Source organism: Coregonus clupeaformis, chromosome 14, assembly GCF_020615455.1.
Source record: "Coregonus clupeaformis isolate EN_2021a chromosome 14, ASM2061545v1, whole genome shotgun sequence".
Classification (NCBI taxonomy): Eukaryota; Metazoa; Chordata; class Actinopteri; order Salmoniformes; family Salmonidae; genus Coregonus; species Coregonus clupeaformis.
The window spans coordinates 15,180,527-15,188,991 of NC_059205.1; positions in this window are offsets into that span (position 1 = coordinate 15,180,527).

Genomic DNA, 8,465 nt, shown 5'->3' on the forward strand with positions numbered 1-8,465 from the left:
AACCCAATCCAAGTTATGTAAACCAATTGACAGTGGACGGCCTAATATTCTGAATCCAGTCATGCGTGTTACTTTGTATTCGGTGGAATGGAACAAGCTTCAGTGCTCTCTGTCCTGAGGATGTCTGGGTTTATTGTACTGACATCTTCTACAGCTCCTGGCCAAGGAGCCTGCACGGCCTTGTGGATTCTCTCTGTTGCTGTTGAGGTTGGTTATTTAGTCATTCCTTCCACAGTAGCTAGTGATGTACAGGGCTCTGACTGTGTCTGGGGCAGGGGGTGGAGAAGAGATATTGGGGATTGGGGCTATGTGTTCTCCATATTAAACCATTTCCCCCAGTCTGAGAGAGAAAGAGAGAGAGAGAGAGAGAGAGAGAGAGAGAGAGGGAGAGAGAGAGAGAGAGAGAGAGAGAGAGAGAGAGAGAGAGAGAGAGAGAGGGAGAGAGAGCGATGTTGCCCTCTCAACCCCTCTCTCTGCACTTATTTGCCCTCCTTGCTCAAGGCGTTTCATATAACAAGTCTGGTCTCTGCCGGTATTACTCCCCTCTCTCTCCCCTTCTTCTCCCCCCGCTCTCTCTCCTGATAATACCCTGGTTTCTCGCCTGCTAATTCCTAGTGAATGCAGCTTTGACCCTCGCTCTCTCTATTTGAGTCGCCCAGGGCAGAGAGCGAGGCAGAGAGAGAGGGGGAGAGAGAGTGAGAAAGAGAAGCAGCAGAAAGAGTTGTATGAATAATGTATTGTAACAGAGGACCTGTGTTAGATGAATATGAATGTCTGGCTCCATCCGATCCCCTGCAGTCTCTCAGTTTGATAGAACCTGCATACTTACACCACCATCTCACATGTGCCTGGAATGATAACTTACTAAAGCTATGGGTAACAGCAATGATAACTTCCTATAGTACAGCCAGTGTGCATTGTTTAAGGACGGGTTATACTATAGCATACTATAGTATGGAGAGTGTGTGCAGAGTGTAAAAGTTATACAACTGATCATTTACTAAAGACAGCGTATATGGGTTATAAATTTGGAATGAGAACTTTATCTTGGGCATGTGATATGACGTGATATAACATGTGATATGACCTGTGATATGACAAAATTCTGTGTCTGATCATCCTACCGTAATCTTGAGACTTTGTAAACAGGCTTTTACTATGGTAAATGTCTCTGTGTTCAGGCCCCCAGCCAGGGGCCACCAAGAAGTAGGGGTGCTGAGGGTGGATGTAGGGGTGCTGAAAAAAACAAAAATCAGAAGAAAATATATATACATATATTTTTCTCCATAAAAGCAGTGCACTGGGCCTTTACTAGTCCTGTATTCCCAATGTCTTCCCGCGGCTATGGCCCTGTTAGTCCTGTTTGGGTCCCAGCCCCATTTCTAGTGACATCTCTCCAGTCACAGGGGAGCCATGGTGAATCAGGGCAGGCAGGAGCTGCTGATTACAATATGTTTGTTACTCTGTCTGCCAACTGCTGAGCTCTTATTAAACAAACACACACACACTGTGTTTTCCGCACTGCCTGTGAACTGCAGAGCTCTTATTAAAAATGTATCTGCAAGCTGTTTTGTGTCACTGCTTCGCTGAGGAATTCATTACCTCTTTGCCACGTGCCACTGTGTCACACACAACCCTGCAAGGCAACCCCGACCTGTCGAATAAAACAACAGCGTTCCGTTTAGAATGTTTGAGATGCAAACAAACAAACACTCCAGCTGGAGGAGGAAGAGAGAGAGGAGAGGAAGGAGAAGAGACGGAATGGTTGTCTCCCTCAGGTTTTCACTCTGTTTGATCCCTACAACAGTAGAGGGCAGGGTGACTCTCTTTCACTCATCCACTGGCTTTCTCTCCTTCTTTCTCCCCCCTCTTTACCCCCCCCCCCCCCCCTCTCTCTCTCTCTCTCTCTCTCTCTCTCTCTCTCTCTCTCCTCTCTCTTATTCCACATTTTGTTATGTTACAGCTTGAATTCAAAATTGATTAAACTTTTTTTCTCTCACCCATCTACACACAATACCCCATAATGACAAAGTGAAAACATGTTTTTATAACGACAAAGTGAAAACATGTTTTTAGACATTTTTTCAAATGTATTGAAAATAAAATACAGAAATATCTCATTTACATAAGTATTCACACTCCTGAGTCAATACTTTGTACAAGCACCTTTGGCAGAAATTACAGCTGTGAACCTTTCTGGGTACATATCTAATAGTTTTCCACACCTGGATTGTACGACATTTGCCAGTAACAAAAAATCTCAATGTAATCCATTTTAAATTAAGGCTGTAACACAATAAAATGTGGAAAATGTCAAGGGGTGTGAACACTTTCAGAACACTGTAGCTCAGCTGGTAGAGCACGGCGCTTGTAACGCCAAGGTAGTGGGTTCGATCCCCGGGACCACCCCATACACAAAAAATGTATGCACGCATGACTGTAAGTCGCTTTGGATAAAAGCGTCTGCTAAATGGCATATTATATTATTATTATATTATTACAACATCCTATAAAAAACTGCACAATCACACACACACACACTTGCATAAAAATCACACACATACAGTATCCGCCAAGCAGAGCCATTTGAATGAAACAATGAAAGGATCTTCTTTAAAGCTCATTACCCACTCCGGTGAGCAGAGGCAAATCCTATTCTGACATTGAGCTGTGTGTGTGTGTGTCATTGGCAGTCAGTGCTGTTTAAGATGAGCATGGCCTTATTTCTATTACAACATATTGGATAACTGTCATTCATATTCCATTCACCCAGTTCAATGTAACAGCGATAGGTTTAGGCTACTACATGATACTCAAATTTTTCCTATACTCATCATGAGGTTGCTACAAACTAGCCCATGAATGAAAGTTTACAACGTAGTTGCACACAGGTCGAGAGACAAATTTGAGGTGACAGACCGCCTTGCCTGCATCTAGTTGATCTAGGGTATAATCATTAGCCCAACAGTTGCAAACAAGAGTTTCAATTGGACAAATTCAGGTACAGTGGCTTGCGAAAGTATTCACCCCCCTTGGCATTTTTCCAATTTTGTTGGAATTAAAATGGATTTTGGGGGGGGTTGTATCATTTTATTTACAGTCTCAGTCTCAAATCTCTGGAAGACTGAAACAGGTTTCCCTCAAGAATTTCACTGTATTTAGCGCCATCCATCATTCCTTCAATTCTGACCAGTTTCCCAGTCCCTGCCGATGAAAAACATCCCCACAGCATGATGCTGCCACCACCATGCTTCACTGTGGGGATGGTGTTCTCGGGGTGATGAGAGGTGTTGGGTTTGCGCCAGACATTTTCCTTGATGGCCAAAAAGCTCAATTTTAGTCTCCCACATGCCTTTTGGCGAACACCAAACGTGTTTGCTTATTTTTTTCTTTAAGCAATGGCTTTTTTTCTGGCCACTCTTCCGTAAAGCCCAGCTCTGTGGAGTGTACGGCTTAAAGTGGTCCTATGGACAGATACTCCAATCTCCGCTGTGGAGCTTTGCAGCTCCTTCAGGGTTATATTTGGTCTCTTTGTTGCCTCTGATTAATGCCCTCCTTGCCTGGTCCGTGAGTTCTGGTGGGCGGCCCTCTCTTGGCCAGAGATTTGAGACTGGGATGGAGGTTCACCTTCCAGCAGGACAATGACCCTAAAATAATCTGTGGTATGACTTAAAGATTGCTGTACACCAACGGAACCCATCCAACTTGAAGGAGCTGGAGCAGTTTGCCTTGAAGAATGGGCAAATATTCCAGTAGCTAGATGTGCAAAGCTTATAGAGACATACCCAAAGAGACTTGCAGCTGTAATTGCTGCAAAAGGTGGCTCTACAAAGTATTGCCTTTGGGGGGTGGTGAATAGTTATGCACGCTCAAGTTTTCAGTTGTTTTGTCTTATTTCTTGTTTGTTTCACAAAAAAATATATTTTGCATCTTCAAAGTGGTAGGCATGTTATGTAAATGAAATGATACAAACCCCCAAAAAATCTATTTTAATTCCAGGTTGTAAGGGTCACGCCCTGGCCTATATAACTCTAGCTAGTTTGGTCAGGGTGTGAATATCTATGTTTGTATTTCTATGTTTGGCCGGGTGTGGTTCCCAATCAGAGGTAGCTGTCGCTCGTTGTCTCTGATTGGGGATCATACTTAGGCAGCCAGTTTTCCTGCCTGTGTTGTGGGTTTTTGTTTGTGTTCGGTTAGTGTGGCTTGTGTGTATAGCCTTCCGATGTCACGTTTCGTTGTTTTTGTATGTTTATTAAGTTCAATAAACATGGATGCATTTCACGCTGCGTTTTGGTCAGTCCCGTTCATCAACGAGCGTGACAGAAAAACCCACCACCAATGGACCAAGCAGCGTGCCCAGGAGGAGCAGAGAGGATGGACCTGGCGGGAGATGAGAGAGGATCTGGCAAGGAAGATGGAGGCCCTGAAAGGGATCAGGGTGGAGAAGGAGAGACAGCCCCAATACATTTTTTGGGGGGGGCTAAAAGGGTGGTCGGGGAGCCCCGACCACTGCACTCGTGGGGGCTCAAAGAGGAGTCCTCACTGGAGGAGGACGGGGCGCGGAGTGTAAAGGACGAAGACAGTTATAGACCTCCAGCGCCGGTTCCCAGTCCGGTACGCCCCGTACCTGCTCTCCGCACCAAGCCAGTGGCGCGTGTTCCCAGTCTGGCCCGGCCTGTTCCTGCTTCCCGCACCAAGCCAGTGGTGCGTGTTCCCAGTCTGGCCCGGCCTGTTCCTGCTCCCCGCACCAAGCCAGTGGTGCGTGTTCCCAGTCTGGCCCGGCCTGTTCCTGCTCCTCGCATCAAGCCAGTGGTGCGTGTTCCCAGTCTGGCCCGGCCTGTTCCTGCTTCCCGCACCAAGCCAGTGGTGCGTGTTCCCAGTCTGGCCCGGCCTGTTCCTGCTCCTCGCATCAAGCCAGTGGTGCGCGTCGCCAGTCCGGCCCGGCCTGTTCCTGCTCCTCTCACCAAGCCAGTGGTGCGCGTCGCCAGTCCGGCCCGGTCTGTCCTGCTCCTCGCACCAAGCCAGTGGTTCACATCGCCAATCCGGCCCGGCCTGTTCCTGCTCCTCGTACCAACCAGTGGTGCGCGTCGCCAGTCCGGCCCGGCCTGTTCCTGCTCGTCGCACCAAGCCAGTGGGGCGCGTCGCCAGTCCGGCACGGCCCGTGCCCGTTCCACCGGTGCCTAGTTCGGAGCCAGAGCAGTCCGCTCCACCGGTGCCTGATCCAGCTCCGGTCAGCGGCTCCACCGAGGCTGGAGGCCCACCCGGACCCTCCCCTATTCAGTCAAGTTTGTGCGGCCGGAGTCCGCACCTTTGGGGGGGAGGGTACTGTCACGCCCTGGCCTATATAACTCTAGTTAGTTTGGTCAGGGTGTGAATATCTATGTTTGTATTTCTATGTTTGGCCGGGTGTGGTTCCCAATCAGAGGCAGCTGTCGCTCGTTGTCTCTGATTGGGGATCATACTTAGGCAGCCAGTTTTCCGGCCTGTGTTGTGGGTTTTTGTTTGTGTTTGGTTAGTGTGGCTTGTGTGTATAGCCTTCCGACATCACGTTTCATTGTTTTTGTATGTTTATTAAGTTCAATAAACATGGATGCATTTCACGCTGCGTTTTGGTCCGTCCCGTTCATCAATGAGCGTGACAGTAAGGCAACAAAATTGAAAAAATGCCAAGGGGGGTGAATACTTTCGCAAGCCACTGTACATCTTTTCCATTTTACAATGTCTTGAGATCAGGTAAAAACGTGATACACTGTTTGGGACATGTATTGATGTTATAGCTACAGTGAATTTCTTTGTCTCAAAAAAAGATTAGATAGCAATCTGACGTTAGCTAGCAAGCTAACTTGGTACATTATCTAGCTTGTGGAAAAAGCAGTGTAAAACAATGCATTTTGACTATCATAGTTCTGCATTTACAAAACATTGCTTTGGCATGCATTAGTAGTCCTTTGTCCCGCTGACAATACTACTGTAATGGAAATGGCCCATCATTGGTATGGCCCCTTGCCTTGGATTCTCGAGAGCTATGGTAGTCCTTAGTTAGCTAGCTACATACCTAAACTCTTATAAAAAATGGTTCCAAAAGGGTTCTTTGGCTTTTTAGTTCCAGGTAGGACACTTTTTGGTTTCAGATAGAACTCTTTTGGGTTCCAGGTAGAATCCTCTGAGGAAAGGTTTGTACAATAACTTCGAAAAGTATTCAGACGCATTGACTTTTTCCACATTTTGTTAGGTTACGGCCGTATTCTAAAATTGATTCTAAAATTGATAAAATTGTTTTTTTCCCTCGTCAATCTACACACAATAACCCATAATGACAAAGCAAAACCAGCTTTATAGACATGTTTGCTAATTTAAAAAAATCAAAAAACAGAAATATCACATTTACATAAGTATTCAGACCCTTTACTCAGTACTTTGTTGAAGCACCTTTGGCAGTGATTACAGCCTCGAGTCTTCTTGGGTATGACGCTACAAGCTTGGCACACCTGTATTTGGGGAGTTTCTCCCATTCTTCTCCTCAAATCCTCTCAAGCTCTGTCAGGCTGGATGGGGAGCGCCGCTGCACAGTTATTTTCAGGTCTCTCCAGAGATGTTCGATCGGGTTCAAGTCCGGGCTCTGGCTGGGCCACTCAAGGACATTCAGAGACTTGTCCCGAAGCCACTCCTGCGTTGTCTTGGCTGTGTGCTTAGATTCGTTCTCCTGTTGGAAGGTGAACCTTCGCCCCAGTCTGATATCCTGAGCGCTCTGGAGCAGGTTTTCATCAAGGATCTCTCTGTACTTTGCTCCGTTCATCTTTGCCTCGATCCTAACTAGTCTCCCAGTCCCTGCCGCTGAAAACCATCCCCACAGCATGATGCTGCCACCACCATGCTTCACCATAGGGATGGTGCCAGGATTACTCCAGACATGACGCTTGGCATTCTGTCCAAAGAGTTCAATCTTGGTTTCATCAGACCAGATAATCTTGTTTCTCATGGTCTGAGAGTCTTTAGGTGGCTTTTGGCAAACTCCAAACGGGCTGTCATGTGCATTTTACTGAGGAGTGGCTTCCGTCTGGTCACTCTACCATAAAGGCCTGATTGGTGGAGTGCTGCAGATATGGTTGTTCTTCTGGAAGGTTCTCCCATCTCCACAGAGGAACTCCAGAGCTCTGTCAGATTGACCATTGGGTTCTTGTTCACCTCCCTGACCAAGGCCCTTCTCCCCCGATTTCTCAGTTTGGCAGGGCGGCCAGCTCTAGGAAGATTCTTGGTAGTTCCAAACTTCTTCCATTTAAGAATGATGGAGGCCACTGTGTTCTTGGGGACCTTCAATGCTGCATACTTTTTTGGTACCCTTCCCCAGATCTGTGCCTTGACACAATCCTCTCTCGGAGCTCTACGGACAATTCCTTTGACCTCATGGCTTGGTTTTTGCTCTGACATGCACTGTCAGCAGGTGTGTGCCTTTCCAAATCATGTCCAATCAATTGAATTTACCACAGGTGGACTCCAATCAAGTTGTAGAAACATCTCAAGGATGATCAACGGAAACAGGATGCACCAGAGTTCAATTTCGAGTCTCATAGCAAAGGGTTTGAATACTTATGTAAATAAGGTATTTCTGTTTTTTATTGTTTATAAATTTGCACCAAAAAATATCGCTTTTATTATGGGTATTGTGTGTAGATTACTGAGCATCTTTTTTTAAAATCAATTTTAGAATAAGGCTGTAATGTAACAAAATGTGCCAAAGGTCAAGGGGTCTGAATACTTAAGTCTACCTGGAACCAAAAAGGGTTCCTCAAAGGGTTCTCCTATGGGGACCACTGAAGAACCCTTTTAGGTTCTAGATAGCACCCTTTTTTCTAAGAGTGTAGTCAGACTAGCAAATGTTTTTACCTGTTAATTTGGTATGAGTATGATGTAGCCTAATCATAGTCGACACATTAAATCATTACACATTCCTAACAGTGTTGTTCACATGTGTTTTCTGTAAGATTCCATTTTTGAAGAGCCGTGCAGTGGGCAGAGGAGCTAGAGGTAGGAGCAAAGGCAAGGCTGCAGAAAGAATAGGAGAAGAAGACCTTGAGGGCTGCTAAGAAGACTGCAAAGACTGCTGAATACTTCAATCTAGAGACTCCTGCACTTTACAACACATGACTGCTGCCTTTTCACCATTGTACTATTCTATTGATTTACTACCAAGTATGTTTACATAACAGTTGTACACTTTCCATGACTAGACTCTACTTATTCTTCACATCCCATGGTAAGTCGTTTTCTTAATGATTTTTTCCATGGTTTGGGTGATATCAGTTCAGTACTTTTTCCTAATTCTTTCAGTAAACTGTGCCTTTGTTATTGAGGTTACAGTGACTACCTTGTATTCCTGTTTATCTCCCTAATACACCTTTATTTTACCTGATCTGTGTAATCAGACCGACTTGTTTTGTACTGTTTTTAGGGTAGTCCATCCGTCT